Source organism: Eleutherodactylus coqui, chromosome 1 (genome assembly GCF_035609145.1).
Source record: "Eleutherodactylus coqui strain aEleCoq1 chromosome 1, aEleCoq1.hap1, whole genome shotgun sequence".
Lineage (NCBI taxonomy): Eukaryota > Metazoa > Chordata > Amphibia > Anura > Eleutherodactylidae > Eleutherodactylus > Eleutherodactylus coqui.
In genome coordinates this window covers 274,462,618-274,490,513 of record NC_089837.1, presented here as the reverse complement: position 1 = coordinate 274,490,513, position 27,896 = coordinate 274,462,618, and positions in this window count along the sequence as shown.

Sequence of the window (27,896 nt, the reverse complement as noted above, 5' to 3'; positions counted from 1 at the left end):
TGAAGAACTGTCTCGAAGTTAGAAAGCAAAGCGTGGTAATAAATGGTTCATACTCTGATTCTGCTACTGCTGCTAGTAGAGTGCCACAGGGTTCAGTACTAGGCCCTATTTGTTCAATATACTTATATATGACCTAATAGAAGGACTGCACAGCAAAATATCGGTATTTGCAGATGATACGAAATTATAAAAGGATATTTTATACAAAGGAGAACAATGTATGGCTGTAAATGGACCTGCATTTGCCATTCTTCTACCCAAGCCCCCAGCTTATTAAGTTTAATATTGATAAATTTAAGGTTATGCGAATGGGCAGAAGAAACGGATGTCAACAATATACACTTAATGGGGTACTGCTGGGGAAAAGCAATATGGAAAAAGTCCTGGGGATACTAGTTGACTGTAGAGTTTACTTGAGCAATCAAAGCCAGTCAGCTGCTGCAAAAGCAGAAAAAAGTCTTGGGGTGCTTTTAAAAGAGGTATACGGGTGAGAGACGATATCCCTATTCTTCCACTATATAAGGCACTTATCAGGCCGCACATGGAATACTGTGCACAGTTTTGGACCCCAGTGCTCTGGAAAGATGTTGCAGTGCTTTAAGGGGTTCAAAGAAGGGCAATTAAGTATGTAAAGGTTTACCCAGAGAGGCTATCAAAATTTGGATTATTCACCATGGACAAAAAGACGGTTAAGGGGCGACCAAATAACTAAGTATAAATACATTCAATGACAATAGAAGGCACTCTACAATGATCTGTTTATACCCAGGACTGTGACAGTAAGAAGAGGGCATCCTCTTTGTCTAGAGGAATGAAGGTTTCATTACCAACATAAAAGGGGGCTCTTTACTGTTAGAGCAGTTAGACTCTGGAACTTTTTGCCTGAGGACGTGGCGATCACAAAATCAATAGTGGAGTTTAAGAGGGGACTAGATGCATTTCTAGAGCACTATGATATAACTGGGTATAGGCATTAAATAAGTGGGGTTGTTGATTCGGGTCTTGGAATCATGTAGGAATCAAAACATTGATCCACGGATTATTCTAACTGCCATTATGGCATTGGGAACACATTTTTTTTTCCTCATATGGGCTTATTGGCATCTGCCTCATTGTTTTTTTTTTATTATTTGCCTTCCCCTGGATTAACAAGGGGGGGGGGGGGGAGGGGTGGAAACAGGCTAACCTAGATCGACCCAGTCTCCTTTCAGCCTAATATACTATGTTACTATGTAGATGTGTGTTATTAGTTAGATTACATAGAAGGTTACTTACTTTTGCACTTAGGATTGAAGAATCAAGTTGTGACCCCTTTACTTTTCCTACTTGGGACTTAAAAAAATGGTTGTGCCAAATTTTACGTTTGTAAAACACCAGGAAGTTAGAGAATTAGAATAGGTACATTACATAGGGCATTACTTACTTTTGCACTTAGAGGGGTCGCAACTTGATTTTGCAATTCTATTTTTCCTATTTAGGACCTAAAGAATTCTCATGCCAAATTTCACATTTGTTCGGTAAAGATGTGTGTTATTAGTAACATTACATGGGAGTCGCTTACTTTTACATTTCAGATGGAATAATGAATTTTTGTCCCCTTTAATTTTCCTATATACATATGACCTAAAGAATGGTAATGCCAAATTTCAAGTTTGTACAACACCGGTTAGTTGAAGAATTGGAGCTCCTAACACGGGAAGAGAAATACGATGTTATAGCAATTAGAGATGAGCGAGCACAAAAATGCTTGGGTGCTCGTTGTTCGAGTCGAACTTTTTGTAATGCTCGAGAGCTCGTTTCGAGTAACGAACCCCATTGAAATCAATGGGGGACTCGAGTATTTTTGTATGGGCCCGATGCTCCGCATAGGTGATGACTTGTGAAACACCAGAAAATATCAGAAAGTCTTGGAAACACCACAGCAACGGATAGGGAAGGGCAGGGGCAGCATACATGGCTGCATCTAAAGCTCCCAGGACCCACTATTAAGCCAAAATGGGAGCAAGAGTCTGGCAGTCACCCCCCTAACAATTTACTAGGGACAAACCTTCATTAGCAAGGCACACATGCTGGCACATCTTAGCCAAGCACCCCACTACCTGCAACCAAGGACAATCACTGCCTGCTGGTGACAAGGCCACCTCTTCTCCTGGGTTACATGCTGGCATTGCAGTCCAATTCCCCCCCCCCCCTCCCAGCGTCCACAGCGCACACAAGTTTCCCTGCGCAGCATTCAGCTGGCCTCATGCCACACGCTCGCTTCGTGGCCACACCACCTCATGTCTATTTATAAGTGCATACTGGATGAGGAGGAACCGGAGGCACACAATGCAGAGGGTTGGCAGGGCCTGGGGGCGATAGCCCACAATGCTGTTTAGAATTGATGATGAATTGACATATAATCATCATTCCAATCCCGTGCCACCTCCGTCAAAAAATTGTCAGGAGCCACGATGGGGCGTGGCCTGACTGAGGACAGAGACGGGCGCCATTCTCTAAGCTCTGCACCGATCTAAACCTCCACAGCGACTTCTAAAGCACCGGCGGGATTCCCCGGGACACTCCTGAACTCCTTGCCGACCCGACATGACACGTCGCAAGACGGCAAAAGCATCTTCGCAGCCGGTGGCCGACTTCTTCTCTGCTCGCAGCAGCAGAAGAGCCCTGGCTGCAGTGCTTCTCCCTTCCTCGGACGGACTCCACAACGCCGCTGACAGCTCACCACAGAGACAGGAGGCATCGGCGGAGAGCCCAGGCTTTGCTCTGAGAGACACACGCCGTTCCCTGGTCCTCGGAGAGGTGAGTGAAACAACGACAGCCATCACTCACAGCACCTCTTCCCCAGCCAAAATGGCGTCCGCCCACATGTCAGCCTCAGGTGACTGTAAGACACCCTCAGCCAGCCCTGAAAAGAGGAGACCGCGGCTATAAGAGGCAATAAACACATCCCTGCCTCCTTCTAATACCACAGAATTCCTAGACATGGTCCCTACATCAGACCAACCAGCGTCAGAGGCCTTTATTAAGGAGATGATGCTGGCGCTGAGAAGCACCATGAGAGAAGATCTCCACACTTTTTCATCTTCATTCAGCTCCACTATTACTGAAATAGAGGAGAGAACCTCGCATATAGGAAGCAAAATGGAAGAGTTGACCAAATCTCATAACACCCTAATCGATGCACATTATTCCCTAGAGGAGGAGGTGGACCAAATCAAAGTCAAAATGGCGGATTTGGAAGACCGCAATAGACGTAATAATGTTAAATTCAGAGGCATCTCAGAAAAGGTTGCTCCAGCAGACCTAAAAGTTTTCTTAACACAATTAATGAAAAAACTTCTGCCCTCTACTCCAGAACAAGAATTCACTATCGATAGGGCTCACCGCCTACAGAAACCGAAATCTCTAATGTCCCGCGAGATGTCATAGCGCGGATCCATTTTTTTCATGTCAAAGAGGCACTTATGTCGGATCTGCCTCCACAGTTTTCAAACATCAAACTGTTTGTGGACTTGTCAGCCGCCACCATACAAGCCAGAAAGGCTTTCTCTCGCATAACTACATCGCTGAGGAAAGAAAAGATCCCTTATAAATGGGGCTTCCCCACTAAGCTTATACTCCATAAAGAAGGCACCACGTATGTCTTCAACAACCCAGAAGAAGGAGAAAAGTCCCTCATCTCTTGGGGTCTCCAGATCACTGAAGAACCCCGCAACAATTCCACTAACCATCGCTCCTGGGTACCGTCCGGAGAAAACCTGCAACCCCGCTCACCCCGCTGAGTTATCTTTATCTACATATTTGGAGGTGTAGTTCCCTCTTTAATCAGGCGAACGTTTTACTCCCCCCGAAACTACGCAGGCTTATATGTCTGCGAGGACAGCTCAATACGAACAGCTGTTCCCAGAAATTTTCAGGCTATATGTCATCATAACCAGAGAAGGAGAATCATCTGGCCTTACTGTTCCGTGTTTAAGGCCGGCTATTGGTGTCTTGAATGTTTGTACTACCCTCCCCCCCCCCCCCCCTTGATATAATTTCGGTCAGCAAATACCCAAGGTTCTACAAATATAACTCACATTACCCTTATGTAGAATGGCGATAAAAATAAGTTCACTTAACGCAAAAGGGCTAAATTCACCCCATAAGAGGTCTGCAGTCTGGAAGGATGCACTGCATGACAAAGTGGATATAATATGTCTCCAGGAATCACACTTTGCAACTGCGACACATCCCTCATTCACTCATAAAAAGTTCCCCAACATTTTTCTATCCTGTGCCGAGAAGAAGAGAGCAGGGGCTATAATTGCAATCAAAGACTCTATCGACCTAACACTCTCCGAACAGATCATTGATCCCCAAGGCAGGTATATAATCTTGGTGGGATTATTCAACAGTACCCTAATAACCTTAGTCAATCTCTATACTCCAAATTCTTCGCAAATCTCATTCTTGAACAAGATCTTTAAAAAATCTGCAAAGTCCAAAAGGGCAAACTTATAGTCTGTGCTGACTTTAATTCCCGATAAACAACTTGACTCGACTAGCTCGGTTAATAGATTATCCCCTATGCTGGCGCCATGGCTCCACAGACAAACTCTCTTTGATTCCTTCAGGTGTCTAAATTCCTCATCCAGGGAATATACATACTACTCCCCTCGGCATAGATCCTTTTCTAGGATCGATCTGTTTTTGGTAGATAAGTGGACCATGACAGGGGTTAGCCATGCAGACATAGGTAAAACCACGTGGTCAGACCACGCCCCAATTTATTTGACACTCGAGACATCCAAAACTCTTCCGTCTTCTGGAAATTGGTGAATCAATGTTTCTATCATGAGACTCCCCGAATACAAAAAGATGATTAAGGAATCATTGGCCGAGTACTTTTCGCTCAATATGAACTCTGATATAGACATCTTCTCCACATGGTGTGTCCACAAGGCTTTCATGAGGGGCATTCTGATCAAGATTAGTTCCCACCATAAGAAAAAAAAAACAACTCCAAATAAACAATATCCTAACGCAAATTGCCAATATTGAGCAAAACATTCAAGCTTCACCCTCAATTGAGTTATACAGGGAACTAATGGCACTACGACATAAACTCCGCCAAGAATTAATAGAAGATTATGTTAAAACCCTAAACTTCTCAAAAATAAATTACTATTCGGCATATAACAAACCATCTAGATTAATGGCAAGAATAATAAAGCAACGCCAAGCACCATCCAAAATCCCATATTTAGTTAAACAAGATGGAACTGAAATGAAAATAACACACCCTCAAAATATAGCGGACGAATTCAGCCTCTTTTATTCCAATCTTTATAACCTGAATAAAGATAGCTCTACTCCTCAACCAGAAATTCAACAAACCAACAATTTCCTGGGGAAAATAAACCTCCCTGCCATTGCAGAAGACCAACTTAAACTGCTAAACACCCACATAACCCCCTTAGAGATTGTGGAAACAATTAAAACGCTGAAGGCGCACAAGGCCCCAGGCCCGGATGGCTATTCTAACGAATATTACAGAGACTTCACCCCAGACCTGGCTCCCTGTCTGACCGAAACACTTAATAAAGCGATAACTAGTGGTAGATTGCCGGAAGAAATGTTGAGAGCCACTATAATCACAATCCCCAAACAGGGAAAATCTCTGAACTCCCCAGCAAACTTCCGGCCCATTTCCTTATTAAATACTGATATTAAGATTTATTCAAAACTATTAGCCCTACGCCTGATAAAAATTCTTCCACAAATAGTACACAGCGACCAAGTCGGCTTTACCAGAGGAAGACAGGCGTCAGACGCTACCAGGAGAGTACTAAATCTTATGGCTAGGGTGGAAGCGGACCACACCCCATCTATTTTCTTGGCTTTAGACGCTGAAAAAGCCTTTGATAGGCTACACTGGGAGTTCGCTTTCGCCACCCTGGAAAAATTTGGCTTCCAGGGCAACATTCTCAAAGCCATACGCGCTCTCTATGGTGCCCCCTCCGTCAGAGTACTAGAAGACGAGGTATTTTCAAAATCCTTCCAGATCACCAATGGAACCCGCCAGGGGTGTCCGCTGTCCCCACTATTATTCACGCTCGTTATGGAGCCATTGGCAGAGGCGATTAGACTTAAAGGGGTTGTCCCGCAGAAGCAGGTGCAGTTATGCACTTCTGTATGGCCATATTAATGCACTTTGTAATATACATCGTGCATTAAATATTGGCTATACAGAAGTTATATACTTACCCCCTCCGGTGCTGGTGTCCCCGTCTCCATGGCGACGACCAAACTTCTCCTCTGGTTGCCGCAACAATCGCGCTTGCGCAGAGAGAAATCCTCTTTTGGAGGGTCCGGGCTCACGAGCTGCGTCCTGGCTCCTCCCCCTTCTCAGCGTCATCGCGTAGCTCCACCCCGTCACATGGTGCCGATCAGCCAATGAGGTGGCTGGAATCGGCAGTGGAGAGCAGACAGCAGAAGAACATCCACGGTGCACCATGGGAGAAGACCCGCAGTGCACCGTGGGAGAAGACCAGCGGCAGCCATCTTGGAAAGAAGATTTTTTAAAGTTGCTGAACGGGGATTCAGGTAAGGGAATTTTTTTTTTTTTAATAACACCTGGCAGCAGTATTCCTTTACAGGTACTGGGCGACTGGGCAAAAAAAAAAATTTCTCTTTAGGCGCGGGACAACCCCTTTAACACAAATATTAAAGGGTTTCCGGACGGGTCCAGGCAACATAAAATAAGCCTTTTCGCGGATGATGTTCTGCTCCTCCTCACTGATCCCATAACATCCCTAAGAGAAGTCTGAAACTTAATACAACAATTCAGTAAAGTATCATATTATAAATTAAACATAGATAAATCCCAAATACTAGCCATGAACATAGACAATACCTTAAAACGTAACATCCAAGAAGAGCTCCCATTTCAATGGGGAAAAAACAATATTCCATATCTGGGGATAAAAATCTGTGTCCCATTGGCTAACACTATTTCAGCAAACCTGTCTCCCCTATTAGCTAACCTTCAAGTGGAACTGGGTTCCCTCGCGAAAAATGAGCCGTCGTGGATGGGGAGAGTTACACTTTATAAAATGTTGATTCTTCCCAAGATTCTATACATGTTCCGCACAATTAGCCTTCCAATTCCTATGCTGGAAGTGTCAAAGTTTCAAAAACAACTCTCAGACTTTATATGGGCGGGGAAAAGACTATGCTCTATCTCAACAGGAAGCAGGGAGGTCTGGTGGTTCTAAACCTGTGGTCATATCTCCACGCGACCAACATTAATCAAACTAGACACTGGCTGAAGCTACTGCCAGGACCAAACTGGCTTCAAATTGAGACCCAATTTAACGACGAGAAGCCCATTCGCTCTCTTCTCTTAGCTACTTTGCTTTCCTCCCTATCCCCGTCCGCTCCTCCAATTTGCAGATCTCGTTTCATCTCCCCACCCATCCAAGCTTCATTAGACTCATGGACTTGGCTGGCCAGAAGCACCAACCCTTGTTTGGGAAAAAAAATTGAACATATCCCAATATCCACTCTTGAGTTTTTTATTCCTAGTTTGCATCTTGGGGGGTGGATAGAGAGGGGAATTGTAAACCTAGATGATATGTTACAGAACGAGGACATCCTGCCATTCCAAACCCTGGTGGAAAGGTATGATTTGCCATCAAGTGAGGTATTCAAATATCTTCAAATAAGGTCCTTACGGCAATCGACCAAAATCGGGAGGGTGAAGTTTTCAAACGACTTTCTGAGAATTTTTAATAATCCCTCTCCGACGTCTCGATCCCTGGTGAGAGTCTGCTACTATATACTCTCGGGAGATATGAGAGATACAAAACGAGCCCATATTCTCAACTGGGAGAGAGATCTAGGAGGGAGATTCACTCCGGAAAAATGGCTCTCAGCTTTCACATGGGCCAACAAAGCAACCATCAACTCAAACACTCTTGAAGTCCATATTAAAGTTTTGACTAGATGGTACTTCACCCCGGTAGCTCTAGCTAGAGCTTTCACTGACTCGGACAATCGCTGTTGGAGACAATGTGGCCACATCGGCAACATCTGCCACATCTTTTGGGGCTGTCCCAAACTCTTGCTTTTTTGGGATGAAGTCTTTTCTATATTGAGAAGAATCACAAAAATATATATTCCCAAATCACCGGAACTAGCCATTCTACTTATAGATAACAAACTTGTCCCACCCCATATGAAAAATTTGATTGGTCATATCCTCCTCACTGCTAAATTAATGGTGGCAAGGAAATGGAGGTCCATTAATGTTCCCACCATTTCAGAACTAAAACAGACACTCTCTGACCATAACACTTATGAAAAACTATACGCCCTAAAAAATGGAGGGTATGCGAAGTATTGAAATAAATGGAACCCATGGATACAATTTTATCTGACCTAAAACCTAATAGCTGACAATTGATACCCCCCTTTTCCCTCCTCCCCACAACCCCCTCTCTTTCCTTCGTTCCTAATGTTATTCTACTGTTGGTTACAAATCAAACTGTAAGAAGCTGTATATAAATGCATCTATAAGTTGTATTTCAAATATGTCTAATGCATTGCCTGCTGCATGGCTTACAGTATTTTTCTACACAGGTTAAAGATATGGACTTTACCAGGTTACTACAAAAGTGAAGTTATATAATTTTGTCTCACTGTAAACATTTCAGTCCTAACGATCTCATGCATGCTTGCATAAATAAGTACTCTATGCTCTGTATGCATTCACTAAACAAAACAAAACAAAAAACAATAAAGAACAAATTAGGAGCCGCAAACCTGGGCATAAAGGGGACTAGGGTTCCAGCACTTCTACATATCTCCACAATGCAGCAATACTCTGTGTGGGAAGCACGTGAGTGGGGCCAGGGTCAGGCTCGGTCCCAGCCTCCACCTTGTGTGACCCAAGGTGCAGCGAATTACTTAGCAATGGGAAATGCATGTGTCCCACACAATTCATTCTGTGTAGGTGTCAGATACCTCGATACCGCAAAGGGAAGTGTTTGAGTTCCTTGGGCTCGCCTATGCTGTCGGTGCACAAAATGGTATTACACAAGAAGAAATCAGAGTGCCCAAACATGGCAGAGTTTCACCCTGCCAAGGACCTCGGCCCACATTTCTACCCTAGTCAGTCAGTGTATTTGTTCCAGACAGAAACACCGCAATTGGAAGTCTTTGTGCATCAACAGCATAGGAGTGCCCAAGGAACTCAAACATGGTATTACACATAAAGAAATCAGAGCACCCAAACATGGCAGTTTCACCCTGCCAAGGACCTCGGCCTCTGCTCACACCCTCATAAATCATGGGCATAAAGCGGACTTGGATGCTAGCGCAGCTGTGAACGTCTCATTCATGCAGTAACGCTCCTTTTGTTTGGCCCAAACCAGTGTCTCAGAAAACTGTGGTAACACAAGAGAAAATACATGTTGCCCAGCGCTAATCCCCAGACCTCAAGCAGGAGGAGGAGGTAGCATAGTAAGGCCGAGAAACCATGACCGAGGTAGGACCCACAATACTCTGTGTGGGAAGTACATGAGCAGGCCCTGGGTCAGGCTCGGTCCCAGCTCCCACCTTTTGTGACCCAAGGTGCCGCGAGTTAAATAACTATGATAAATCCATGGGTCCCAACACACTTCATTCTGTGTAGGTGTCAGATAGCTCAACACCGCAATGGGAAGTCTTTGCTTTTCTTGGGCTCGCCTATGCTGTGGGTGAACAAAGAAGGTATTACACAGAAAGAAATCAAAATGCCTAAACATGCCAGAGTTTCACCCCACCAAAGACCTCGGCCTTGGCCCACATTTCTGCTGAAGTCAGTCAGTGTATTTGTGCCAGATAGGTAAAACACCATGATGGGAAGTCTTTGAGCACCCACAGCATAGGCAAACCCCAGTAACATTTCTGTAGCAACAGTATAGGGAGACCCCTGTAACATTTCTGTAGCAAAAGTATAGGCGAACCCCAGTAGCATTTCTCCAGCAAAAGCATAAGGAGACCCCAGTAACATTTCTGTAGCAAGAGTATTGGGAGACCTCAGTAACATTTCGGTAACAAACGTATAGCCGGGCCCCTCGAACCATTCAGTAAAAACTGCATAAGTTGACTCTCTAGTAACATTTTTGTAGCAAAAGTATAGGCAAACCCCTGTAACATTTCTGTAGCAAAAGCATAGGGAGACCCCAGTAACATTTCTGTAGCAAAACTATAGGCGAACCCCTCAAACCATTCAGTAGAAACTGCATAGGTGGACCCCAGTAACACTTCTGTAGCAAAAGTATACTCAGACTCTGGTAACATTTCTGTAGTAAGAGTATAGGTGGACCCCGGTAACATTTCTGTATCAAAAGTAAAGGCGGACACCAGTAACATTTCTGTATCAAGAGTATAGGCAGACCCCGGTAACATTTCTGTATCAAAAGTAAAGGCGGACACTAGTAACATTTCTGTATCAAGAGTATAGGCAGAGCCCTGTAACATTTCTGTAGCAAAAGTACAGTGAGACCTGAGTGACATTACTGTATCAAGAGCATAGGCGGACCCCAGTAACAGTTCCGTAGCAAGGGTATAGGCAAACCCCTCAAACCATTCAGTAGAAAGGATGTAGGCGGACCCCAGTAACATTTCTATAGCAAGAGTATAGGTGGACCCCAGTAACATTTCTGCAGCAAAATTATAGTCAGACCCCAGCAACATTTCTGTACAAGAGTATAGGGAGACACTAGTAACATTTCTGTAGCAAGAGAATAGGCGGGCCCCAGTAACATTTCTGCAGCAAAAGTATAGAGAGACCCCAGTAACATTTCTGTAGCAATAGTATAGGGAGACCCCAGTAAAACTTCTGTAGCAGAAGTATAGCCGACCCCCCTGCCCCCCTCCCTCAAACCATTCAGTAGAAAATGCATAGACGGACCCTAGTAACTTTTCTGTAGCAAAAGCATAAGGAGACCCCAGTAAAATGTCTGTAGCAAGAGTTTAGGGAGACCCCAGTAACATTTCTGTAGCAAAAGTATAGGCGAACCCCAGTAACATTTCTCTTCAAAGTATTTTTATTGCTTTTTTGTTAACATCACTTATACAATTCTTTCAACTATCGTCCTGACTTGGATACCGCTATGAAAATACAACTTATGAAGATTAAACTGCAGTATACCTGTCTGCTTCAAATAATAAACTTTCTATAACATCCAATTTCTTTCGTCTGCTGTAACTTGCAGTTAACTTTTGCAATAGGGGACGGGGTTAGTGAGGTAGGAGGGAGAGGGGAAGACAAACAGGGGGGGGGGGGGGGGGGGCAGGGTTAGTGCCAGGGCACTAGGTTGTGTACATTGTTTTGTCGTAGGTACTCATGGTTTATCCTTGTCACTCACATGAACCGGTATTTAACCACCTCAGGAATCTAGGGGTGTTGTGTATATCTATCCAAGCTGCCCACATTCGGTAGAACTGGTCATATCCTGTCACCTCCTCCGCCAGCCTAAGTCTCTCCATGCGTTCTATCTCATCCATCGCCCCCACCCAAGCGCTTCTGGGTATACCTGAACTCTGTTTCCAGAATCTCGGTATCACTTGCCTTGTAGCCATGATGAAGAATCTCAATAAACCTTTTTGGAGTGATGGAGCGTCACCTGATGAAATGGATAGAAGCGCCAGCTCAGGTGTTAATGTGAGTGGTTCTCTGCTTACTGCTACGAACAGGCGCTCCATGTCCTGCCAAATGGGTGCCACCATAGGGCACTCCCACCAGATGTGTAGCATTGAGCCCGCTCCTGCCCGGCAACGCCAGCATACGTTCGGGGATGAGGGGAACAATGCGTGTAGCTTCTCTGGAGTCATGTACCATCGTGATATGATCTTAAAATTTAGCTCTTGAAGCCTACTGGAGACAGACATTTTATGTGTGCGTTGGAATGCCCTGCTCCAGAGCTCCTCGGGGACCGGCCTGCCCAGCGTCTCCTCCCAGGCTCTTATCCACCTGGGTTGATGACTTCCCAGGTTCTCGTCCAGTAACTGATTGTACAGTATTGAGACTGTGTGTCTAGGGGTTTCCGTGGCACAGCATAGTTTCTCGAAGGGAGTATAGCTCGTGTTCCATCCCGAGCTCGGTTTAATCTTTATTAGGTAGCTACGTATTTGAAGGTATTGCATCCATGAGCCCGGGGGGACCCCCCGTGATCCCCCCATGGACCCCAGATCTCGCATGCCTCCAGGCTCTACCACTTCTCCCACCCTAGCCTCACTTTCTACTGGTGTGAACCCCAGTCTACGCGCTGATAGTGTCGCCGGGATTTGAGGGTTCCCAACTAATGGTGTGAGAGGCCCCGGAACCCCCATCCTGCATCCTCCCCTCCATGCTTCCAGCATTGTTCGTATCATACTTGATGTGTCTGCCTTCTCCCAATTAGTATTCCCTGGAATCCAGAAAACCCCCCTTATCTCAACGACATTGTTTTCAGTCTCTATCTGCACCCAGAGTTTGTCTGTCTTGTGGTGGAATAAATCTAGAATTAAGGTGCCTATGGTCGCTTTATGGTATAAGCGCAAGTCTGGGAGTCCCACCCCCCCTTTTCCCTTCTGTTTTGTGAGACTCTTGTAACTGAGTCTTTTGGACCCTCCCTTCCATATGAACCTGAGCAGTTGACTTCTCAGGCTGTTGAAGAAGCTACTCGGGGGGTTACATGGTGCAGTTTGGAAGATGTATAGCAATCTTGGAAGGATATCCATCTTAATTGTGTTCATTCTGCCAAACCATGATAAAGGGGCACCCGTCCATCTCTCCAGATCCCCTTTTAGGGTTGTTAGAATAGATTTATAGTTAAGCTCATATATCTGGGATAGGTCTGATGGGATATGGACCCCCAGGTATTTGAATGACTTGTATTTCCAGAGGAATGGGAAACCCGCCGCTAGGTCATCGGCCTCCCTTCTGGGAATCGTTATGTTGAGTATCACTGACTTCTGAGCATTGATTTTATAGTTACTGAGTTTGCCAAATATTGTAAATTCCTGCATGATGTTTGGAAGGCCTATTCGGAGTTCAGCCGCGTAGATTAGGAGATCGTCCGCAAAGAGTGAGGTTTTGTGTTCTTCCCCTCCCACCCTTATTCCTTTAATCGAGGGATTGCTCCTGATGGCATTAGCTAGTGTTTCCATCACTAGTATATAAAGGGTAGGGGACAGGGGGCACCCCTGGCGCGTACCGTTCTTGATCTCAAAGGGGTCAGATAGGTTAGCATTGACCCTGACCTGTGCCGAGGGGCCTCTATATAGTGCCATAATCCAAGCTAATGTCCTGGGTCCCATTCCAACTTTCTGGAGTGTCGCCTCTAAGAATCTCCAGTTTACCCTGTCAAACGCTTTTTCTGCGTCGACAGATAGCAAACATAGCGGTGTCTTCCTTCTCTTTGCCCAATCTATCAGGGACAAGGTCCTAACGGCGTTGTCTCTTGCCTCCCTTCCCGGTACGAAGCCAACCTGATCCCCGTGTATAAGTCGGGGTATCAGGGTGCTCAGCCTGTTTGCTATGAGTTTGGAGAAAACTTTTAAGTCGCAGTTTATGAGCGATATTGGGCGGTAGTTGCCACACGCTAGTGGGTCTTTTCCCGGTTTGGGGATTAGGACTATGTGTGCTTGCAGGGCCTGTGGAGCGAAGGGGCAGCCCCGAGACACCGCGTTGAAGGCCCTCAAGATCATGTCAGAGACCAAGCTCCCACATACCTTATAGGATCCTGGGGAGAACCCGTCCGGACCTGGGCTCTTCCCCTTTTTGATTCCTTTCAGTACCTGAGTGAGCTCTTCCTCCTCAAAATCTACCTCCATGGCCTGGGACTCCTCCGTAGAAAGGTGTCTCGTTACATGGAGCCCTAGGTACTCCTCTATCTTTTGTTTATGTTGGATGTCTGGTGCCCTCTGTGCTTCGGGGATGTTATACAGTGTGGAGTAAAATAGACGGAATTCTTCCATTATTTCCTGTGGGGAATGGACTTGTTTCCCTGATGAGGAATTGATGGAATGTATGTGTGGAGGGGCCGATCTAGGGTGTAATGCTCTAGCCAACCATCTGGCACTTTTATCACCATATTCATAGTAGCCGGCTTTGATTTTATCTCTTCTAGCTAGGGCTTTTTGATCCAAGATGTCTAAAATTTTGTGCCGGAGTTCTGATATTTCTGTTTGTAGGGCTGGGGTTGCTTGGGACTTATTTGACGTTTCCTTAGCATTTAAGTCCTTTATTAGCTGGGTCAGTCTTGCTGTCTGGTCTTTTTTGATTCTCGCTCCATGAGAAATGAACACCCCTCTCAACACGCATTTCAAAGTTTCCCATTTTATCGGGGCGGATGTGGGGTCGTTGGCATGGTCTAGCTTGAAATTTTCTATTGTTTGTTTTATTTCGTTTAGGCAGGCCGTGTCTTTAAGCAAATGATCGTTAAGGCGCCATGTGGGTAGCTTCTTTGGAGGAGGTAGCTTCTTCTGGGGAGTGATCTGACCATAGAGCTATGTCTAAGGAACACTGAGGGTCCCTGTCGAGCAAACTATGTGATACAAATATGTAATCAATTCTACTATAAGAATTATGTGCCACGGAATGGAAACTGTAATCGCGCTTACCCGGGTGGAGAGTGCGCCACAGGTCAATCAGGTTCATACTCGCTAACGTTTTCTGAACCCTACGGATGGCTGATCTGGTGAGTGCCGAGCGTCCCGTGGAGGAGTCTAGTCGGGGGTCCATGCACATGTTGAAATCGCCTCCCAGTATAATCTGGGTCCCCTCTGCAAAGTCCGCCAGTCCCCGAAGAGCTCTGGAGGCAAAAGCCACCTGTCCTTGATTAGGAAAATAAAAGATAGCAATTGTGAGAATCCTGTTATTGATTGATATCTTAAGAAATATATATCTCCCATCTGTTCCTATCTCTTGAGACAGGATGACAGGTGTTATGGATTTGTGAAATGCTATGGAGACTCCACAGGTTTTATTCTCCGGGTGTGTGGCATGAACCCATAAGGGGTAGAATTTGTTTTTCCCACATTCCGGAGTTCCAGAACGTGGGAAGTGTGTTTCTTGCAGCATGGCTATCGTGACCCATTTCCTGTGGAGCCTATACAGCACCTGGTTCCTTTTGTTAGGACTGTTGAGCCCCTTTGTGTTAAAGGAGCATACGTTTATTCTCTCCATCCTGTCATGTGGGGAGGTGGTATTGTGGGTCGGCGAGTACCCCTGGTTGGGATCTTCTTCTTTCGGGGCACAACCTAGATTGGGGGGAAGGAAGGGTCAAACACGAGGGTAAAGGGGAGGGGGAAAATAAGGGGAACATATATCCACTTATAACATTTTGAAATCTGGTCATTTCTGGCATAACGTGTGGTTCTAAACTAACTCTCAACATTCGACTAACGTCTTTGCAACAATGCATTGCTGCGGTCCCTAGCGGGGGAGCGACTGAGTCCGGTCGGGTCTGGGTCTGGGCCTCGTCCACCCTCCCCACAGCGGCTGAAAAACATTGTGTAGGGCATCCAATCCTATAAATCACTTAGGTAGCATGAGGATAAAAGAGAGAAGAAGAGGGGGGGGGGGGAGAAGAACAGGGGGGGGGGGAGGGGGAAACATCAGAGATATAGATGAGAGGGGCGAGTTAAGAGCAGAGAGAGGGGCGGGCCCCCCGCTTTGTCAGTTGGAATCTGCGGCTGGTCCCGGAGACACGGAAGGCGACGCAGCGTAGATTTCGGGAGTACAATGTCCGTGTTTTATCGGGGACACCTTGCTCTTAGAGGACCTTCTATTCCCGTAGTGGATCTATTGGTCTTTGGGTCCGAGCAAAAGTCTTTTAAATTATCTTATGATTGAGTCCATCGTAGGATAGCGAGTCGGTGATTCTCTGCTTTCCTTTGGGTTGTTTCGTGTCCTCTTTGCTTTCTCTATTCGGGGAGTATCCTGTTTGGGGTATTTTATCTGTGGGCTCTTGGTTGTTGGTCTCTGTCGGTCTCACTGGGTCTTCTGCGGTTAGTGTCCACCACTTGCCACTGCCCCTTAGGTGGGGTGGTTGTGGGGTGACTCGTTTTCTGCCATTCCGGAAGTGTGACCATTGGCAGTTTGAGTACCGTGAGGAATTTAGGGAGGTCTCCAAGAGATCTGAAGGTGGCTGTCTCGCTTCCTCTTCCAGCGACTAGTTGGAACGGATATCCCCAGCGGTAGGGAATCTCCCTCTCTTTTAGGAGTGCGAGTAATGGTCTAAGGGCTCTGCGTTGCTGTAACGTTTTCCTGGAAAGGTCGGGTAGAAACAGCAGATTTCTTCCCCGGAATTTGATCGGTCCATTGTTTCTGATCTGACGCAATATCTCCTCTTTCTCTTTGAAAAAATGGATTCGGCAAATCACGTCTCGTGGCTTCCCTGGGTCTATGGATTTTGGGCCCAAGGCCCTGTGGATCCTGTCAATTTCTATTATATCGTTCGGGGGTCTACTAAGGAGTTCACCGAAGCATTTGGTGGCCCAGTTCTCAAGGTGTTTATTTTCAATTTCTTCGCTTAAACCTTCGGATTCTAATATTATTCCGTCTGTGACGGTTCTCAATATCGTCTAGCTGGGTAGCTAGCTCTGCAATTTGGTTGGCGTGTTCGCTTAAAATATCGTGGTGTTCATTTATATATTGAAACATTTGTTCTTGTGTTTCTTCCGTTTCCTGTAGGCGGTGGCCCATATGCTGAATTTCTTTCTGCAGGGATTCCAGCGCGGTCCTTTGTGAGGAAGCGAACTGTGCAAAGTGATTGTCTAGGTCCGCCTTGGTGGGGATTGATCTGAGGTGTTCCTTCCAGTCCCATTCATCTGTGGTGTTTTCTTTAGTTTGTTTGGGATTTCTCTTCTCTGCCTGGTCTTGGTTCATAATTGGAGTTTGTGTGTCTGTTTTCTGTGTGCTTTGCGGGTTCTTGGCATCAGTTGGAAGTTTGGCATAGCTGTGTTTATCCTTGTCTATGTTGCGCCTGCTTGGTTGCGGTGGGCTGTTGCTCTTTTCTGCCCCTCTTGATGGGCCCCTGGCTGTGGAGTCTGGCTGCCTCATTGGGCTTTGTGTGGTGGCCTGGGGACTTAGCATGTCCTTGTTCTCTCCCCTTCCAGGGGGTATGGGTGAGGGTCCAGGTGTGGTTGCCCACTCCTCCTCCCCCTCCCCCTCCCAGGTATGGTCCCTGGGTGAGGGTGACCTTTCTGTGCTCCCCCCTGCACTGTGGGGTCTTGGGCTGGCCCTTCTGATGGTGGGGGGGCTAATGTGCGATCCCTCCCCAGTGCCTGTGCTGTTTTCTGTCCCCCACCGTGACTCCCGGGCTCCCGCCGCTTCTCTCCGCGCCCGCAGGCCTCTGTGCACCTCCACTTCCGGTTCGGAGGTCATGGAAGATGGCCGCCGGACCCTGACGTCCGGCGCGGCTCTCTGCTCTCCCGGCTTCGGCGGCAGCTCCCGGCTCTTCTCCACTGCTGGTAAGTGGATCTCTGGACGTGGGCGGAGGTCTGGAGTCACCGCCGGGGGGGTCCCCGGTTCTGCCTGTGTACCCGGCGCGCGGGATGTTCGCGCGCTTTCTTCCGGCGCCATCTTGCCTTCCTCCGTTCCCACCGCTCGGTCCGCTGTACCTTGTGGGCTCGTGGGATCTTCTCCTCTTGATGGGGAGCCGTCTTCTACGTCCCATCCTGCCGCATCTTCTGTTCGGCGTCTTCTCCCCCTCTCTTCCGCGGTTCCTTCTGGGTCTTTTGGGATCGCTCCCTCTTCCCTCATCATGCGGCGCTTGCCGCCGGCGGTCATGTAACGGTCCAGGGGCCCGGAGTCTTCCTCCCTGGACCTGTTAGTGTTGGTTCCCCCTCTTTTCCTTCCCATGGCTGCGTTTGGGGAGTCTTCAGGTGGTTGGATGCCTCTTTTTATGGCTTTATTTGCCGCGGGGAAGACAGAGCGCAGGCACCACACGTCTTAACCCTCCATCGGTCAGGCCACGCCCCCCCCAGTAACATTTCTGTAGCAAAAGTATAGGCGGACCCCAGTAACATTTCTGTAGCAAAAGTATAGGCGGACCCCAGTAACATTTCTTTAGCAAGAGTATAGACGAACCCCAGTAACATATCTTTAACAAGAGTATAGGCAGACCCCAGTAACATTTCTGTAGCTAAAGTACAGTCAGATCTCAGTAACATTTCTGTATCAGAGAATAGGCGGACACCAGTAACATTTCTGTAGCAAAAGCAGAGGGAGACCCCAGTAACATTTCTGTAGCAAGAGTATAAGCGGACCCCAGTAACATTTCTTTAGCAAGAGTATAGGCGGACTGGAGTAACATTTCTGCAGCAAAAGTATAGGGAGACCCCAGTAACATTTCTGTAGCAAAAGTATAGGGAGACCCCAGTAACATTTCTGTAGCAAAAGTATAGGGAGACCCCAGTAACATTTCTGTAGCAAAAGTATAGGGAGACCGCAGTAACATTTCTGTAGCAAAAGTATAGGGAGACCCCAGTAACATTTCTTTTTTTTTTTCAGTGGTATGTTGGCAGTTTATTATGACACAATGCAAGCATCTCTTCCTGTTTGAAAGAGATTTAAGAAAAAAGAAAAATATACAAATATATTTTGGGCAGCCTTAGACCAGTTTTACACAAGCGTGTTGCTGGTGGTTTGTGTGCTGGCCTCATTGCAGGTCTCCTGACCCAAACAAAATATGTTTTTTTGCGGGACTTGCACTTGTGAATGCTAAATTGCTTATACCATACACTGTAATACCTCAGTATTGCAGGGTATAGTATTTCTGCAGGCATTCTATCAAAATGAACAAAATGAGCTGCAGGCACATCTTATTAGGCAGAAATACATGCCAGTTTTGGGAACCTTGCAATTTCATTATGGGGATAATTTGGGACCTACGATCACCAAGTGAGCTATTTAAATGCTTCTCTTAGCGGCTTTTAAAGTATTAGGCGCCGTGATCAGTTTGAATGATGATTGCAGCTGTTGCGGCTGGGTGTCAGCTGTAAAAACACTGGCTGTGTATGAAGCTGGCTTGATTTACAAGCCCACGCCATGTTTTTTTTTTTTCAAATCAAGTTTTTATTGAAACTTTTATAGTACAGAGACATTACCATTCCAACATCCGAGGAAGATCATGTGATGAACAGAAGGAAAAAAATGTTCTACAAATACGCTCCCAGACATACAGAAAACAATTTGCGTAATCAGAAAATGGCAAGAAGATGCTGGAATAGGCGACCCCTGAAACATTTATGTAGCAAGAGTATAGGCGACCCCCTCAAACCTTTCAGTAGCAAGTGTATAGGCGGACCCCTGAAACATTTCTGTAGCAAAAGTATGGGCGAATCTCTTAAACCTTTCTGTAGTAAGACTGTAGGCAAACCCCTGAAACATTTATGTAGCAAGTGTATAGGCGAACCCCTCAAACCTTCCTGTAGCTAGACTGTAGGTGAACCCCTCAAACCTTCCTGTAGCAAGAGTATAAGCCTCGGACCACATGTCTGCCCAAGTCCTTCAGTGTATTTGTGCCAAACAGCTGTACCTCGCAATGGGTAAGCCTTCTGCACCCTAACCAAGTCATTCCGCGTATTTGTGCCAGACAGCTGGACACAGTGCTGGGAAACCTTTGTGCCCCCACAGTATAGGCAAACCCCTGAAACATTTCTGTAGCAAGAGTATAGGCGAACCCCTCAAATCTTCCTGTAGCAAGACTTCGTAGGCGAATCCCTGAAACATTTATGTAGCAAGAGTATATACGAACTCCTCAAACCTTTCAGTAGCAAGTCTATAGGCAGACCCCTGAAACATTTCTGTAGCAAAAGTATAGGCGATCCCCTCAAACCTTCCTGTAGCAAGATTGTAGATGAACTCCTGAAACTTTTATGAAGCAAGAGTATAGGCGAACCTCTTAAACCTTTTTATAGCAAGACTGTAGGCAAACCCCTGAAACATTTATGTAGCAAGTGTATAGGCGAACCCCTCAAACCCTCCTGTAGCAAGACTGTATGTAAACCCCTGAAATATTTATGTAGTAAGAGTACAGGCGGACCTCTCAAACCTTTCTGTAGCAAGAGTTTTGCGCGATCCCCTGAAACCTTTATCTAGCAAGAGTAAAGGCGAACCTCTCAAACCATTCAGTAGCAAGTGTATAGGCGAACCCCTTAAACATTCCTGTAGCAAGTGTTTAGGCGGACCCCTGAAACATTTCTGTAGCAAGATTATGGGCGAACCCCTCAAACCTTCCTGTAGCAAGACTGTAGGTGAACCCCTGAAACATTTCTGTAGCAAAAGTGTAGGTGAACCCCTCAAACCTTCCTGTAGCAAGACTATAGGTGAACTCTTGCTACATAAATGTTTCAGGAGTATAGATGAACCCCTCAAACCTTCCTATAGCAAATGTATAGGCGGACCCCTGAAACATTTCTATACCAAGATTGTAGGCAAACCCCTCAAACCTTCCTGTAGCAAGTGTATAGGCAAACGCCCAAAACATTTCTGTAGCAAGACTATAGGCGAAACCCTGAAACATTTATGTAGCAAGAGTATAGGCGAACCCCTCAAACCTTCCTATATTAAGTGTATAGGCAGACCCTTCAAACCTTCCTGTAGCAACTGTATAGGTAAACCTCTAAAACCTTTCTGTAGCAAGTGTATAGGCGGACCCCTGAAACATTTCTGTAGCAAGAGTATAGGCATACTCCTCAAACCTTCCTGTAGCAAATGTATAGGCGGACCCCTGAAACATTTCTGTAGCAAGAGCATGAGCAAAGCCCTCAAACCTTCCTGTAGCAAGACTGTAGGCGAACCCCTGAAACATTTTGTTAGCCAGAGTATAGGCGAACCCCTCAAACCTTCCTGTAGGAAGTGTATAGGCAGACCCCTGAAACATTTCTGTAGCAAGAGTGTAGGCAGACCCTTCAAACCTTCCTGTAGCAACTGTATAGGTGAACCTCTAAAACCTTTCTGTAGCAAGAGTGTAGGTGGAGCCTTCAAACCTTCCTGTAGCAAGTGTATAGGCGATCCCCTAAAACATTTCTGTAGCAATAGTATAGGCGAACTCCTCAAACCTTCCTGTAGCGAGTTTATAGTCAGACTCCTGAAACATTTCTTTTTTTTTTTTTTTTTATTATCAATAAGTTTTTATTGCTCTTATGCATTAGAAAAAGTTACAGATTTAAAACATTTATCTCAGAAGTACAAATATTTTGACATATGGTATTATGAAACAGCTTGGAGAAACATAAAGTGCGCAGGAAAACAAACCAGCACAAACAGTCTCCCCAATAGATATGGGACGAAGAACTAGATTTTGGTTGGGAAAAGAAAGGGAAGGGACAATAGGGGAGGGGGGGAGGGGGGCTTAAGGGAAGTAAATATAGGAGAATGACATAACAGCAACAACATTGAACAAGGTCTACAATGGCTAAGATTTACTTCTGGTTTGGGAAAAGAAGTAACCACGGATTCCATGTTTCATTAAATTTAAGGATATTGTTGTTTCGGAGGGCTAGAATATTTTCATATATGCTATGTTCAGAGATTAGTTGTGTTAAGTCTCTCAGATTTGGCGTTGAGTCAGACTTCCATTTTCTGGCAATTAACAGTTTTGCGCATAGGAGGATGTGTCCTATTAATTTTTTACGTGTGGGGGGAATCTTTCCAGGATCCAAGAGTAATAGTGCTGTTTTTGGAGTGTATGGAACCTTTAAAGGGGTTGTCCCGAGGCAGCAAGTGGGTCTATACACTTCTGCATGGCCATAATAATGCACTTTGTAATGTACATTGTGCATTAATTATGAGCCATACAGAAGTTATAAAAAGTTTTATACTTACCTGCTCCGTTGCTGGCGTCCTCGTCTCCATGGTGCCGACTAATTTTCGCCCTCCGATGGCCAAATTAGCCGCGCTTGCGCAGTCCGGGTCTTCTCCTCTTCTCTATGGGGCTCCGTGTAGCTCCGTGTAGCTCCGCCCCGTCACGTGCCGATTCCAGCCAATCAGGAGGCTGGAATCGGCAATGGACCGCACAGAAGCCCTGCGGTCCATGAAGACCGAGGATCCCGGCGGCCATCTTCAGCAGGTGAGTATGAAGACGCCGGACCGCCGGGATTCAGGTAAGCGCTGTGCGGGTGGTTTTTTTAACCCCTGCATCGGGGTTGTCTCGCGCCGAACGGGGGGGGGGGGTTTAAAAAAAAAAAAACCCGTTTCGGCGCGGGACATCTCCTTTAAGCCCGTCACTTTGAGTATGAGATTGTAAGCGACTTTCCAAAAAGGGAAAATGTGAGAGCATGACCAGAAAATATGAATCAAGGATTCTTGTTGCCCACAGTTTCTCCAGCATTGATTGTTGCTGGACAATCCTCTTCTAGCTAGAATTCTTGGAGTGAAATACCAACGTGTAATTAGTTTTAGGTGTGTTTCGATTAAGTTGGCTCCCTGTGAAGCCTGAACTGCCCATCTGAACGCTTTAAGCCATAGATCAATGGGGATTTTTTGGTTGAGGTCTTTTTCCCAGTTCAACAGGTGGCTTTACCCCGCTGGCCTTAGTACACCCGTCAGATTATCGTAGAAAATTCGTGTGGGCAATTTGGGATGCATGGTGTTTAGTGTGTTAAAGATTATCTCAGGGGTTTTGAGCTCTCGAATCTGATGGTTGTGGAGAAAGGAACACATTTGTGTGTATTTAAAAAGATCTAGGTTAGTCAAGTGATATTTGGTTTGTAATGTTTGGAAGGGTATGGGACCTTGCGGAGAGAGAAAATCTGATACGTAGTGAACGCCTTTTTTTACCCATGAGTTGAGATGTAGATGGGGAACAAAGTATTCTAATATTCTGATAGGAATGTTTTTAAGAGATCTTGTTGTGTTTTTATCGGCATTTTGAATTAAGTCTTTCCAAGCTTCTAAAGAGGCTAGCATAGGAGGTGAAAGATTTGGAGTATTAAAGCATGACATAAGTGTGGGGGAAGACATAGCAACAACTAGAGCAATCAGCAGAAGTTTTAGTGGTGACTGATTATTGTATTCTGATTCTATTGAAGGCCAACTTACTTGTTGGTTGTGGCGTGTCCAGGATGAAAGTTGACTTAATATAGTAGATTTACGATAAGATTCTAAATTAGGAAGTCCCAAACCTCCTTGATATCTATTAAGTGATAGAATAGAGATGGCTACTCTAGGCCTTTTATTTAGCCAAATGAATTTGGAGAGTTGTCTTTGAAAGCTTGAGATGGTTTATTTCGGAATTGGTATTGGGAGAGTCCGAAAGTAATGAAGAATTTTTTGGCAGAATAAGCATTTTGTATATGATAATTTGTCCTACCCACGAAACAGGGCGAGACTGGTAGGAGTCTAATTCTTTCTGAAGTTCGGCAAGGAGTGGGGGGAAATTAACCGAGATTAGTTCAGATGTAGGGGAGCATAAGTTAATGCCCAGATATGGAATGCTTTTAGTCTGCCACTGACATGGGAATTCTTTTTCTATATCTTGTTTAAGATCTTTTTTAATATTGATGCCTAGAATTTGTGATTTGGTAATATTCAGTTTGTAATAGGATGTGGCAGCAAATTTGGACAATATGTTTTGAACTGTTCTCAGAGAAAGGGTTGGATTTGTGAGTGTGAGTAGGATATCGTCGGCGAATAAGCTGATTTTGTGTTGACGGAATCCTGCAGTTATTCCCTGAATGTCTGGTGAATTCTTGTAAGTTCCGCCAAAGGCTCCATTACTAGTGTAAATAGTAAGGGTGATAAAGGACAGCCTTGGTGGGTCCCATTAGAAATGGAGAAGGGATTGGACAGCAATCCGTCCACCACGATTCTTGCTGAGGGAGAGGAATATAAGGCTCTGATAGCATTGGAGATGTTGCCTGAAAAGCCAAATTTGTTTAGTGTGAAGAAAGCGAAACCCCAGTGTAGCCTATCAAATGCCTTTTCGGCATCGAGGGCAACCAGAATTGAAGGGACCCGTGTAGACTTGGATTTGTGTAGGAGATTTAGGATTCTTCTAGTCCCATCTGAGGCCTGTCTCCCCTTTGTGAAGCCTACCTGATCCGAATGTACGATGTCAGGCAAGATTTTTAAGAGTCTTTCAGCTAACACTTTAGCATATATTTTTATGTCGCAGTTCAAAAGGGAGATAGGCCTGAAGTTGGCTGGTGACACAGGGTCCTTTCCTGGTTTTGGGATTGTTATAATTGTGGATTCTAGCATTTCTTTAGGGAAGAAGCTTTGTTCTATGCCTTGATTAAAAGCCTGAGACATATGCGAAGCGAGAGGGCCGGAAAAAAGTTTGTAATAGTCATTGGAGAAGCCGTCGGGTCCTGGGGCTTTATGTGGTTTTAGAGTTTTGATAGTGTTTATTATTTCTATTGGTAGTATTTGGGTATTAAGAAAGGTAAGTTGAGGTGGTGAAAGAGATGGAAGTTTTGTCTCTTTTAGAAAATTTTCGATAGATTGGGTGGTAGGTTGAGGGGTAGATTTGTCATCTTTTAAGTTATAAAGTTTATTATAGTACTGGCGGAAGACTTCTGTGATTTGTGATGGGTGATAAATAGAGATGAGTGAGCACCAAAATGCTCGGGTGCTTGTTACTCGGGACGAAATTTTCGCGATGCTCGAGGGTTCGTTTCGAATAACGAACTCCAGTGAAGTCAATGGGCGACCCGAGCATTTTTGTATATCGCCGATGCTCGCTAAGGTTTCCATTTGTGAAAATCTGGGCAATTCAAGAAAGTGATGGGAACGACACAGCAACGGATAGGGCAGGCGAGGGGCTACATGTTGGGCTGCATCTCAAGTTCCCAGGTCCCACTATTAAGCCACAATAGCGGCAAGAGTGGGCCTCCCCCCCCTCCCAACAATTTTTACTTCTGAAAAGCCCTCATTAGCAATGCATACCTTAGCTAAGCACCACACTACCTCCAACAAAGCACAATCACTGCCTGCATGACACTCCGCTGCCACTTCTCCTGGGTTACATGCTGCCCAACCCCCCTCCCCCCCCCCGCATGACTCAGTGTCCACAGCGCACACCAAATTGTCCCTGCGCAGCCTTCAGCTGCCCTCATGCCACGCCACCCTCATGTCTATTTATAAGTGCGTCTGCCATGAGGAGGAACCGCAGGCACACACTGCAGAGGGTTGACACGGCTAGGCAGCGACCATCTTTAAAAGGGGCGGAGCGATAGCCCACAATGCTGTACAGAAGCAATGAGAAATCCAATCCTGTGCCACCTCCATCTGGAGCTGCACACGTGGGCATAGCAATGGGGAACCTATGTGCCACACACTATTCATTCTGTCAAGGTGTCTGCATGCCCCAGTCAGACCGCGGTTTTTTATAAATAGTCACAGGCAGGTACAACTCCGCAATGGGAATTCCGTGTGCACCCACAGCATGGGTGGCTCCCTGGAACCCACCGGCTGTACATAAATGTATCCCATTGCAGTGCCCTGGACGGCAGAGCTAACGTCAGATTAAATGCAGGTGGGCTTCGGCCCACACTGCATGCCCCAACCTGACTGGGGTTTTTAATTCATAGACACAGGCAGGTACAACTCCATATTGTGAAGTCCCTGTGGACCGACAGCATGGGTGGGTGCCAGGAAGCCACCGGCGGTACATAAATATATCCCATTGCAGTGCCCAGCACAGCTGAGGTAATGTCATGTTTAATGCAGGTGGGCTTCGGCCCACACTGCATGCCCCAGTCAGACAGGGGTTCTTTATAGAGATGAGCGAGCACCAAAATGCTCGGGTGCTCGTTACTCAGGATGAAATTTTCGCGATGTTCGAGGGTTCGTTTCGAGTAACGAACCCCATTGAAGTCAATGGGCGACCTGAGCATTTTTGTATATCGCCGATGCTCGCTAAGGTTTTCATTTGTGAAAATTGGGGCAATTCAAGAAAGTGATGGGAACGACACAGCAAGGGACAGGGTAGGCGAGGGGCTACATGTTGGGCTGCATCTCAAGTTCACAGGTCCCACTATTAAGCCACAATAGCGGCAAGAGTGCCCCCCCCCCCCCCGCACTGTCAGCATAAAGATCGTTCTCCTCTGTCACAGCTGTAACAGCTGTGGCAGAGAAGAACAATGTTAGCCCATTGAATTCAATGGAGCCGGCAATACAGCAGGTTCCACTGAAAGCAATGGGCTGCCGGCGTGCGCGGGATGAATTGTCGGGAAGGGCTTAAATATATAAGCCCTTCCCAGCAATTCATCCAGAAATGTGTAAAAATAAAAAAATATACCGTATATACCGGCGTATAAGGCGACGGGGCGTATAAGACGACCCCCCAACTGTCACCTTATACGCCGGGAATACAGCGGAGCAAAGAATAAAATTCATTACTCACTTCCCCTCGCGTTCTGAGGTGCTGCTGCAGGCTGTCGCTCCCTCCTGGTCCCTGGCAGAGCATTGCTTTCTGGACACAGGGCTTGAAATCCCCGCCTCCAGAAAACACACGTGCCTTCAGCCAATCACAGCCATTCAATGACATCATTCAAGCCCTGCGTCCAGAAAGCAATGCTCTGCCAGGGACCAGGAGGGAGCGACAGCCTGCAGCAGCACCGCAGAACGCCAGGGGAAGTGAGTAATGAATTTTATTCTTTGCTCCGCTGTATTCCCGGCGTATAAGGTGACAGTTGGGGGGTCGTCTTATACGCCCCGTCGCCTTATACGCCGGTATATACGGTATATATTTTTATTGTAACACATTTCTGGATGAATTGCAGGGAAGGGCTTATATATTTAAGCCCTTCCCGACAATTCATCCCGCGATCGCCGGCAGCCCATTGCTTTCAGTGGAACCTGCTGTATTGCCGGCTCCATTGAATTCAATGGGCAAACATCGTTCTTCTCTGCCACAGCTGTTACAGCTGTGGCAGAGAAGAATGATTTGTCTTCTATATGTTCTCAATGGGGTCGGCGCTGCTGCCGCCGGCCCCGTTGAGCGCATATAGAGAAGAGAACAGGAATCGCAGATCGCACATAGGTGCGATCTGCGATTTCTATGGCCTAAGAAGGACCGTTGGGGTTCTTGAAGCCTGAAATCACTCCTAACACTCTCCCTATAGCAGCTCCGGCATCAACAGCACTTTCCCTGAACTATGTCAGAATGCATCTGTGGCGAGCCACGGGCGGGCAGATTTTAATACTCGGGTGACACCTAATCTCGCCAGCCACTCACTGCAGGGGGGTGGTATAGGGCTTGAACGTCGCAGGGGGAAGTTGTAATGCCTTCCCTGTCTTTCTATTGGCCAGAAAAGCACGCAAATTTCTCAGGGAAGAAAATGAAAGTGAATCGAACATCGTGTGGTACTCGTCTCGAGTAACGAGCATCTCGAACACCCTAATACTCGAACGAGTATCAAGCTCGGATGAGTATGCTCGCTCATCTCTAGTTCTTTAGAAGTGGACACATGCAGTTACAACTCCGCGTGGACCGACAGCATGGGTGGCTCCTTGGAACCCACCGGCGGTACATAAATATATCCCATTGCATTGCCCATCACAGCTGAGGTAATGTTATGTTTAATGCAGGTGGGCTTCGGGCTACACTGCATGCCGCAGTCAGACTGGGGTTCTTTAGAAGTGGACACATGCAGTTACAACTCCGTGTGGACCGACAGCATGGGTGGGTGCCAGGAAGCCACCGGCGGTACATAAATATGTCCCATTGCAGTGCCCAGCACAGCTGAGGTAATGTCATGTTTAATACAGGTGGGCTTCGGCCCACACTGCATGCCCCAGTCAGACTGGGGTTCTTTAGAAGTGGACACATGCAGTTACAACTCCGTGTGGACCGACAGCATGGGTGGGTGCCAGGAACCCACCGGCGGTACATAAATATATCCCATTGCATTGCCCATCACAGCTG